Below are 313 nucleotides of genomic sequence, written 5' to 3'. Positions count from 1 at the left end.
TACTATTGTACCACGGACGTTCAAGTAGATATAACTGTAAAGCTTCTGTAGATTACATTAAATAATAGTCCAGAAATAGTGTTTTTGAAATGAGTATTGGTCATCTCGAGTTAGGTTTTGAGAATTATTTTGTTACAATTTAAAAATGCCCTTCTTTGTTTGTTTCAGGCAAAGTGGTAACAGTATAGCGAATTGGTCTCCCTCATAATGGAAAAGAGAAAAGGGCGTAGCAAGTTAATTTGTGCTGGTCCAATTCGAAAAGGCGATAAGACTTTTCGAATTGGACTTGTAGTTGTTTGGTAGAATCAAAAAA

This window comes from Choristoneura fumiferana, chromosome Z, assembly GCF_025370935.1.
Source record: "Choristoneura fumiferana chromosome Z, NRCan_CFum_1, whole genome shotgun sequence".
Classification (NCBI taxonomy): domain Eukaryota; kingdom Metazoa; phylum Arthropoda; class Insecta; order Lepidoptera; family Tortricidae; genus Choristoneura; species Choristoneura fumiferana.
This window is presented reverse-complemented; position numbering follows the sequence as displayed.